The sequence below is a fragment of the Malaclemys terrapin genome, chromosome 14, assembly GCF_027887155.1.
Source record: "Malaclemys terrapin pileata isolate rMalTer1 chromosome 14, rMalTer1.hap1, whole genome shotgun sequence".
Lineage (NCBI taxonomy): Eukaryota > Metazoa > Chordata > Testudines > Emydidae > Malaclemys > Malaclemys terrapin.
This window is the reverse complement of record NC_071518.1, coordinates 16,259,621-16,269,836: the sequence shown is the minus strand read 5'-3', so window position 1 is coordinate 16,269,836 and position 10,216 is coordinate 16,259,621. Positions and strand designations below refer to the sequence as shown.

Below are 10,216 nucleotides of genomic sequence, written 5' to 3'. Positions count from 1 at the left end.
AATATATTTATAATTCTAGAGCTAAGAACTCTGTTAAAAAATTAGCCACTGTGTTTGAAACTACTAAGAGCTAGAACATACTGTGATAGACCCAGCCCAGTTGGGAACAGCAGAGTAGCAGAAAGGAGATATACTGGCCACTGGATAAGTAGTTTTCTGTTCCCTGAGTGACCAGAGCAGGGGCTGCTCCAGGCTGGAGACCACCTGACTCCAATTAACCTGCTAAGAGTCAGGTGAGGCAGTTAAGCACCTGACTCTAATTAAGGCCCCTCTGATGCTAAAAAAGGGCTCACTCCAGTCAAGTCAGGGGAAAGGAAGTGTGTGTGAGGAACTGAGAGCAAGAGGAGTGCAAGAAGCTAAGAGTGAGTAGGCGTACTGCTGGAGGACTGAGAAGTACAAGCGTTATCAGACATCAGGAGGAAGGTCCGGTGGTGAGGACAAAGAAGGTGTTGGGACGAGGCCATGGGGAAGTAGCCCAGGGAGTTGTAGGTGTCGTGCAACTGTACCAGGAGGCAGTCTAAACAGCTGCAGTCCACAGGGCCCTGGGCTGGAACCTGGAGTAGAGGGCGGGCCCGGGTTCCCCTCATACCTCCCAACTCCTGATCAAACACAGGAGGAATTGACCTGGACTATAGCTTCTACCAGAGGGGAAGGTCTCTGGACTGTTTCCTGACCCACAGGGTGAATCTGTGAAGTGAGCAAATCCGCCAATAAGCGCAGGACCCACCAAGGTAGAGGAAGAACTTTGTCACAATACTTTTAAAGCACAGAGCAGAGTATGGGTCGTGCAGAGCTGCACGTCCTCATGGGGAGCACTGTGACACATTCTGCACCATTATGGGGTGCAACCCTGCACCAATCCCACTTAGTGGGCTGGGGAGGGGGACATTGTAGGGCACAGCAGATCGATGGCTCTGCCTCCTTCCCACTTCCTTTGGAACAATGTCCACCTCCAGGGTCATAGGGGCAGAGCAGTCCTTGGTGTTCTGATGTCAGAGGCTGCAATTCTATCTGCGTTCACCCTCTCCTACACAACTGCATAAAAGCCACGCACTATCAATTTCTTTAACACTACATATTATGTAAGTGCCTCAAAGCCAAATTCTGCAAATTGCTAAATGGTACATGGATGTGGCAGTATTTAAAAAAAAACAAAAACAAAACAAAAAACAGTATTTCTAATCCCATTACAATTTATTTAGCAGTTAGGACATGAACTTGAGCTTCATCTGGTGAATAATTTAGCACTAACAATGCTGGAGACAAAATGGTAATGTATAATACACAGACAAAAGACAATCGGCCAAATTCACTGGATTTCCATGAGTACCGGGGGTGAATTTGGACTACTGTTTATTTCTTCAGATGAAATGAGGAATTAATGCTGCACCCATTGAAGTCATTGGGAACTGTTCCATCGACTTTAATGGATGAAGGACATGGCACTAAAGGAGACATTTTGTAAACCCACTATTTCTAAGTGAATGACTGATACAAAGAGTGCTGATCTGAACAGTCTACTGGATGAAATATGATCCACATTTTTTTTCTCCAGAAGTATACAATTATGTGTATTCTTATTATATTTTTAATCAGAGGATAAAAGGTTGTGTTAACAAGGAAACTGTATTTTTAAATCTCCATAACATATCTAGTGTAGTTTGGAGCTTCAACGTGCAGTTAAAGAGATAATAAATATAGGTGACAAGTATGCAGCTCAATCCTGAATTTCTTACTTATTTTTTTCTCGGTCCTTACTAACTGAAAGGACTAACTGTAGTCACACAAGTGTAATTGAGATCAGAACATGACCCAAATAAGCATTTTCATGACTAAGGATTAAATAAGAACCTCAGGGTTTGGTTTCTTCTTCAGCATAACACTGTGTACACAAAATATACATAATAGGGAACAATTCACAAATTTTGGTGATGAGTGGTGTAGATTAACTCGAAATTCTCATTGATCTTTTCCATATCTAATTTCTATTAATCTATTGCCAGCATCTTTGTAACTGAAGCAATAGGACTCTCTTTTCAACTCTTATCTTGAACCAAAATTCATCCTTTAAATAGAAAAAAAAAATATTACAAATTATGCATTTAAAAGATTTTACCAGTTTGTAAACAATTTTGAATTAGGAATGATTTACTTCTCAGGAGTTATTATAGCATCAAATCAATTACTTGTATCAAATGACCACTAATTTAAATATTTAGTTAAAATAACTAATATTTGAAATGCACATCACATCTACCAACTAACAAGACTAGCCAAAGGGATGGCTAACTATTCAAATATAATGAAAGATAGAACATTGTATGGTGACGTAAAAAAGAAAGGCAAGCAAGAAATGAACAACAATGAGCATAGTAAAACTGGAAGGCAGTGTATGGACAGTGACCATAAAAATCCTGGCTTAGTCCATATGTAACAGTGTGTATGGGAGTATCACTTGGGACCTAATTCTGAAACCTATTTACATAATTGTAGTGTACTGACTCCATTGTGAACTCCACAAGTAGTCTGATTGAAACCAGTATCATAAAGTATTGGTAACGCTCAGGGTGAAGGAGACTGGCATAATCAGGCCTCTGGTTTAATATTAGATTCTGTGAATATGTCTTGGTCACTGGTAGTTCTGTAATCAGCTACCTTAGAGTAAAGAGGATACAGAAATCGGATGTCGGGTAGTTATTCTTCCTTAACTAAATAGAGTGAAAAAATGTGAAAATATAGAATAAGAGCATAGCTCACACTGAGATTAATAAAACATGAATAACTCTCTCCATGTATCCCTTAGGTTATTTGTAATATGGAGATAATGAGCCAAAGACTGAAAAATATAGAGATAAAGAATATATAGCTCATAGGGAAAAAATATCTTCTCAGCTCTCCTGTGTAATAGGAACTTAGAAACTTTCTTGTATAAAACTGTGGTACCTCCTGAAACGTTTAGCTAATTGGATTTCTCAATTATCTGAATATTTGACACTTTTTTAAAATGAGTTGTCCTCATTAGATATAGTACAAAGAGTAAAAAGCTGTTCAATTCTCACTTTTGGGGTGAGATTTAAAATAATTATTTAAAAACTGAAAAATAGCTTTAGAAATATGGGAAAGAAGAAACATTATAAAAATACTCTAGATAATGCCTGTTTTTATGTGAATATATCACATGCTCCATCTGGACAAGATTTTTCACCTTACAATTCTCTCTCTCTCTTCAATCTTCTCATGCCACAAATCTCTAACAGGTAAAGGGAAGTCATTACTTTGGGAGCATTTGGAAATATATAAATTAGTTATTGTTTTGTCAAATGGTTTTAATTGAGAAAAGTTACATAGATAGCTGAACAATAAACAAGCACTATGAAATATGAGAAACACATTGTTAAGCATTTTGAGATCCCTAGATCCAAGGCTACATATTAATTGCCAAGTATTGTTGTTATTGGCATCATACTACTCTAGCATTTTCTCTCTCTTAGTGGCTAGAACTGAAATAACTACTTGGATTGGATTGGTGCCTCTGTATAGCTCCCAAATACTTACTTTACATGAACAAACTCCCAGTTTTAAGCTTCTATCTTGAAGTTATCATATATGTAAAGCCAGTTTTGTAAAAATATGAAAACATCAGCAAGCCATTGTTCACTGATCTGTTGCTAAGACAGCTACTTTTCTGTGGCATAATGCAGCTACCTGTGACCCTCTCCTGATTAAATTTTCAAAAGCCAGAGTTAAGGCAATCTCTTCTGAGGTCTCTTGATGGTGGAACAACCTATTAGAGGTGACAAGGCTGAGTTGAAACTTGACCATTTTCAGAGCAGTTTACTTTCCTGCAGTAACTGACTATTACAAACACCAAAAACACAGTAAACCAAAACTGGCAGATCTGTGAGGGATGAAGGGCAGGATCCACTAAAACAGTATGAATGCTAAGTGTAGTAACAGAGGCTCAAATGCTAGGAGAAAGAGAGTTATGAGCATCACAAAAGCAGCATAGCTAGATTAGGCAGATTGATTCCTGGAAGAAATAACACTTTCAGGAGAGTTTCTCTGTAAATAATATCTAAGATGACTGAACCTCTCAGTTCAAATGTTGGTCAGATTGTCAAACTTCTTTAAGTATTTAATATTGTGCCATGGCAACTTTGCTGGCATGGTTCTGAACACAAATTTGGTTTAATAAAATGTGGTTTTGCATCAGTTCAACAGCATGTAGCATGATCTTAATTTCTTGTTTGTTATGCAGGAAATCATTACACAGTTTTGCTACCTTTGTTATTGGTTTCTCTGTCTTTTTATGATGTCATTAGCAATGCCTCTTTTTGGGCTGCTAATAATCCTTTTGCTTTTCTCAATAAGTCAACCTCTAATTATGATTTTAGAACCATCTTTAAGAAATCATTAAATATAATTTTCCACCATTTTTTTCTCTCTCAGTCTTGCACGACTAAGAACTCTGCAACTGCTTTTTTTACATAATTTTGCCTCACCAGGAGTTTCTTCTCAGTCTCCCCCTTTTCAACATTATTAAATATTTTGTCCTTAGGTTTTAGAAAAAAAATCTTGTTCCTATACTTTGACTAGTTAGCATGTTATAGGTATGTCTACCCTTCAAGCTGGAGGTGCGATTCCAAGCTCAAGGAGACATACCAACACTAGCTCTGATTGAGCTAATGTGCTAAAAACAGAAGTGTAGCTAGGGTTGTGCAAGTGGTGGGAGGGGCTAGCCTCCCTGAGAATGATCCCATTTGAGGCACATAGTGGGGTGGCTAGCCTCTCCTGCGGCTCGTGCCACCATGGGTACACTTCTATTTTTTGTAGCAAGCTAGCTTAATCAGAGAGAGCGTGGGTACATCTCCTTGAGCTGGAAATCAGGCTCAGTACAAAGTACATGCCAATTTCTATCTATTTTCCTCCTTATGTCCCCAATGTGGTCCAAAAATCTTATACTTATTAAAGGACAGATTTCTCCTTTCATATGCACTAGGAACCTGTCTGAAATCTTTTACTCTCTCTACTGGCCAAATTTTGGTCCTGTTGATCTCAATGGAAAAAAAATCTTATTAACTTCTATGACACCATGATTTTGAGCTTTATGTGAACAAAACGAGAAACTCCCATTTATGTTAAAGGGAATTATGTGAATAATGTGGGAGTAGAACCTGAGAGCATGCAACTACATGGACTGGGAACAACCCATTTGCCTTAAGTGTTTTGGGAAGCCTTTCCCACCAAGAACAGTTGATTAACAATGCTGGCTTCACTTCATAAAATCTGCTGTGGTATGACATATTAGATGGCAGTTTTTTGAAAACTTTATCACTGAGAGCTGGATATGCTTCCTGCAGCCCCTCTCATTGGCTATGTCCCACACTGCTGCTCTAGGCAGTTTGGAAGACCTCTCTATTTCTCTTTTCTAGGATGGGGTGAGGCAGGGCCACTAGGCATCAAACAGGGGGCCTCTGGACCTACTCCACTGCATCATAGTGATGCACAATGTGCTTTTTTATTGCTGATGGATCATGTTGTTATTGGAACTAGTATGGAATTTTCCACATGAGATTTTTGCTTTTGTTGACAATTTTTAATTTTCTCTTTGGAAAATCAAAATGAAATATTTCATTTTGGGTCAGTTCAACCTGAATTGGAATATTCTGAATCAGTTAATTGCATTTCCATATGGCACACTGTAGTTCCATCCCCTATTATTTCAAATAGGCTTCACTCCTGAAGGTCTACATTTCCCATAATGCAATATGGACTTTCCTCTACATGGGTGCATGACCCTGGGTGCATTATGGGAGATGTAGTCTGTCCAGGAACCTCACTTGCTATCTCTTTAAAGCTCCAGGTTGAAAAAAATGCATGTCACACACAAATGCAACAAAGTAAGAATGTATTATGTGCACAATCACACTTTCAGTTTCTCACTAAGGGCCTAACCCAACCCACACCGAAATCATACGACATCTTCCTGCTAGTGATGTAGAGTAATTCCCTCCCCATACCCATCTAATCCTTGGATTTTCAGAAAGATTCATTTTGAGCACCAGTGCTAGCATTTTTTGTGATATGCATCCTTGTCCAATAGGAACTGAACCAAGACCACTAACTGATTTCACATAAGCCACTAACCAGTCTTCAGATGATTGCTGGAACTTTAAATAATACCAGCTGAAATCGGATGAATCAGCCATTATTTATGACCAAATTCTCTCCTCTGTGCACAGCTCCAGTAAATGGACTTGAACACACCAATCAACACCACCACTCCACATTCCTCCTTGTATTGGGGTTTGGTTGGTGGATCAGCATAGTCTCGAATTCATTCTCCGTATGCTACCAGTATTCTCCTCTCAGCACTTGCTTCCACTGTGTTCAGGGCTTTCCATGGTCCTTACTTGGGCTGGAAAATTTGGCCTCACTATTATATGCATGGAAATGAAATCCTCCAAAGGTTCTAAGTGCCATAACATAGTTCCTTTGTAAGACTTAATCATCACCTTCCCCATTCCTTTGCGTATCAGATGTAGACTACATTAAATAAAGAATAGAGTGAGATCCATTTATAACATTTGAGATGTGACTATATTATTTTTAAGCACAGACAGCAAAGAAACAGCACCAGTATAAGTGAAGGACTGTAAAGTCCTGTTACAACAAGAGAGATTAAGCTCTGAGACATCCTGTTCTCAAAAGGTGGTTTTAAGCACTCATAGATCTTTTATAAAATCATTCATCTCACCTCCAAAATGTTAATATATTCCACACAAAGTTCAGTCGTGAAATTTACTAACTTTTCTTCATCTCTTTCTCACTCTCCTCCTATCATGTTTCACTTTAGTTTTACTAACAAAAAGAAGGCAGAACTGTCCAAATTCTGTAGCATAGCTAGAATTATTTAAAGTCAGGTCTCATGCTTGCTTTATGCCTTTCTAATACCATCTGCTATTTATACTGTTTTGTGCTATATCTTATTCTGTTAATTAGAAACAGTGACAGTTAGGTTGTTGCTAATTAGAAACACTGTCAGTTAGATGGTATTTTTCTTGTATCGTTGCAATGGCTTATAGACTTTTGTGGTACATCTCACTATTTTTTAAACTGTCAAAAGAGGTATTAAACAATATTGTTATTTTCCATCTGTCAGGCACTGCAGACCTAAAAAGGGACCATTTGCCATTTAAAACAAATACTCATCAATTAAATGAAATGCTTGTCAGTTATACAACTTCTACAGAAGGATGGGGAAGAAATGGAAATGGTATTTCCATTCTCTAGGAACTGTGGTTCCTGTGTGTTTCTGCTGGATCTCTGAGGAGTCTTCCATGTACACGGCTACTCTCATCATATTCACCACTGCTCCAGTTAAGGAAACAAGTCTTTAGAGCCTGTCAGCTCTGCCCCTTGAAAGACCAGTATAGAGTGGTAGGAAAAACTCCTCTTCCGAGCTAGCCATGCTGCTTCTCTGATAGGGCTAGATAGTTCTCCCATACTGGGTTAGAGCAATGGTCCATCTAGCGCAGTATCCTGTCTTCCAATAGCAGCCAATGCCAGATGCTTCAGAGGGAATGAACAGAACAGGCAATCATCAAGTGATCCAAGCCCTGTCATCCACTCCTAGGTTCTGGCAATCAGAAGCTAGGAACACTCAGAGAATGGGGTTACATCCCTGACCATCTTGGTTAATAACCATTGATGGCCCTATCCTCCACAACCCCTTTAAGCCAAATTTTTATCCTGACTTAGACCCCACATAACCCAATTGCCATCAGTGAGATTGCACAGGGCATAATGTTCACCCCCATTATTATTATTTTAATACATACAGCCACATATTTTCACAAACAACCTGGGCCAAATTTTGTTCAGATATACCAATGTAGCTATACTGAAGTTACTATAGATTTACATCAGTACAACCAAGAACAGAATATGGACCCTTTTTCTCAAGTATGTAGACAGCTAGAAGATTATTCAGATCAGATTCTGCAAGTCCTAAAATGTTCAAGACTCCCACTGACTTCAGCGTTAAGCACACATTAAAGCTGCTGAATTGGGATCCAACGGCTTAATATAAAATACAGTCCTGGAGGCTTAAAATTGTTCCTGACCTGCTAGGTGAAAGCCATTGAATAACTCTGAGCTCCCATAAGAGAAAAAAAAAACAAACCTCTGCCCTCTTGCAGAACAGATGGAGTCCTACAGTTTAAAGGCTCTGTGTTACTTCCTATCATAGAGGTATAACATCAATTATGGCTCTATTGCAGTGGTTCCCAAACTTGTTTCACCGCTTGTGCAGGGAAAGCCCCTGGCGGGCCGGGCCGGTTTGTGTACCTGCCGCATCCACAGGTTCGACCGATGGCAACTCCCAGTGGCCGCGGTAGCTCCCATTGGCCTGGAGCAGAGAACCACGACCACTGGGAGCTGCGATCGGCCGAACCTGCAGACGCGGCAGGTAAACAAAGCAGCCCGGCCCGCCGGGGGCTTACCCTCCACAAGCAGCGGAACAAGTTTGGGAACCACAGCTCTATTGTATCATTCATAAACCACTGCTTCTTCAGAGAAATAAAATTAAAGAATTTTAAAAGCCAGCAGCACAGACTCCTGAATTTTCTGACAGAGAACTTTTTGCATAGCTGTTGATTTGTATTTCTTTTCCTGTTTAATTTTAATAATCTTGAAAGGCTTGTTACATTACATAGAAGATAGAAACAGAGGACCAAATATGCCCAACTTTCCTACACAAGAACAGAAGCAAACAGACAGGTTTTGCAGATGTAAGATGAATTTTACCTTGACTTAGGATTTCAGGATTGAGCTCTGCAGTCTTACCATTCAACAAACACAAACTATTTAGTGAAACTGTGCTCTCTGTTACACTGAGGTAAATCTGAAGTAATTCCATTGAAGTTAGTATTCAGAATTTTCCTCTTTGTCTGGAGCGGCAATATGGAGTAGCTATTTTTTCAGTATGGATTTCCTCTCTATATATATTCCATATTGGTGTTTTCCATTCCTGCTATATTTTTTTGAACTACACAAGCAAATTGCAAAAGAATGTAATCCTTTTTTCACTCTTTGACACTGTGGTGGGCCTGGCACAGCACTGCTCCTTTGTGGCAGGGGTGGGATGAGGTGTTGGAACCTTGCCACTCCCAAGTTCATGTGCTTGCCTCTCTCATTTAGCAGGCCAATGCTCAAATCACTGAACTATCACTCCCCCGAAAAACTTGGCTAGATGCCATGAAGTAAGTGGCAATGCCTTATCCATATGCATGTTGTAAAGGTCACTAGGACCTCTTCCATCCTTATCAAGGGGAGTGCTAACTTTCTTTCCTTTAGTACAACACCTTGGTCGGGGTAGTATGCCCTAACAGCCAGAGTCCATATAAATCGCTCCCAGCGTTGAAGCAGTGGGCCCAATGGCCAGAGTCCATATAACTCCTCCCTCACAGGTGGGGTAGTGCGGCCTAGTGGCCAGAGTCTATGTAAATCACCCCAAGTGTCAGGGCAGTGAGGCCCAATGGCCAGGGTCCATATAATCACCCCTCTCAGTCAGGATAGTGTGGCCTAGCAGCCAGAGTCCATATGATTCCCGTGGTGTGGGAGGGTGGTAGGGGGACCCGGGCCCGCTTTCTCCACCAGGTCCCGACCCAGGGCCCTAGTAGTGGCAAGTTCCCCTTGCCACCAGCTCGGCGGGGATCTGCCCGAAACACACCGAGCCTCTGTGCGGCTCTAATGTCGTTTTCCTCTAAAGTTCCCTTAGGTCACTTCCTACCATAACCTCCGGGTTCTCCGATTGAGGGGGCTCCTCTGGTGACGTACTCCATCTGTGCATCAGGGTGCATCCCGGCTTGGCTGGCCTCCAGATCCTGGAGCGCAGGCTGTCCCTCCTCAGGAGCTGGCGGTGTGCCTCCTTCCCCCCTGCGGTCAGCCCCAACTGAGCAGCTCTGCAGGCTTTTATACTTGTTCTCCAGTTGGAGCATGCCCAGCAGAGCCTCAGAGGCGTGGCTTCCTCCGCTAGGAAGGAAGGGTTAACCCCTGCAGTACCAGTGCGGGGCCACTCTGCCCCGTCACAGACACATTCACTGTATTTTTTAAAAATGAATTGCACACATTTTTTAAACTCATAGGAATTCTGTGGTAGAGCAGGCACATGAACTCAGGTATTCCTGAGTATTAGGGTACATCTACACTACAG

The 10,216-nt window shown here is 40.9% G+C and overlaps 1 non-coding gene across 1 annotated transcript; it reads right to left on the bottom strand.

The window, feature by feature from the left end:
- Positions 1 to 9,237: 9,237 nt before the first annotated feature.
- On the bottom strand, positions 9,238 to 9,365 carry LOC128849093 (U6atac minor spliceosomal RNA). The gene has a single exon (XR_008447171.1). It is a non-coding gene; the product is annotated as a U6atac minor spliceosomal RNA (small nuclear RNA).
- Positions 9,366 to 10,216: the final 851 nt, after the last annotated feature.